This window comes from Sinocyclocheilus rhinocerous, unplaced genomic scaffold (assembly GCF_001515625.1).
Source record: "Sinocyclocheilus rhinocerous isolate Xijiao unplaced genomic scaffold, SAMN03320098_v1.1 scaffold711, whole genome shotgun sequence".
Classification (NCBI taxonomy): domain Eukaryota; kingdom Metazoa; phylum Chordata; class Actinopteri; order Cypriniformes; family Cyprinidae; genus Sinocyclocheilus; species Sinocyclocheilus rhinocerous.
The window spans coordinates 1,700,780-1,701,039 of NW_015641018.1; positions in this window are offsets into that span (position 1 = coordinate 1,700,780).

Below are 260 nucleotides of genomic sequence, written 5' to 3' on the forward strand. Positions count from 1 at the left end.
AACCTTAAACCGCATAAACACAGTTCATTACACCAAATACACCAAATAATGTTATTTTTAGCCGCATCATATGACCCCTTTAATTTGTATGTATTTATAGGATGTAATGCATTATGATAATCATTTTATTGCAACCAGAACTGCAGCAAACATACAGTAGACTACACCGAGAATTCCAATTAAACAATTTATTTAAATAACTTATTTTTAATTAACTCATTGTTCATTAACATAATGTAAAATATATTTATATAGTATAA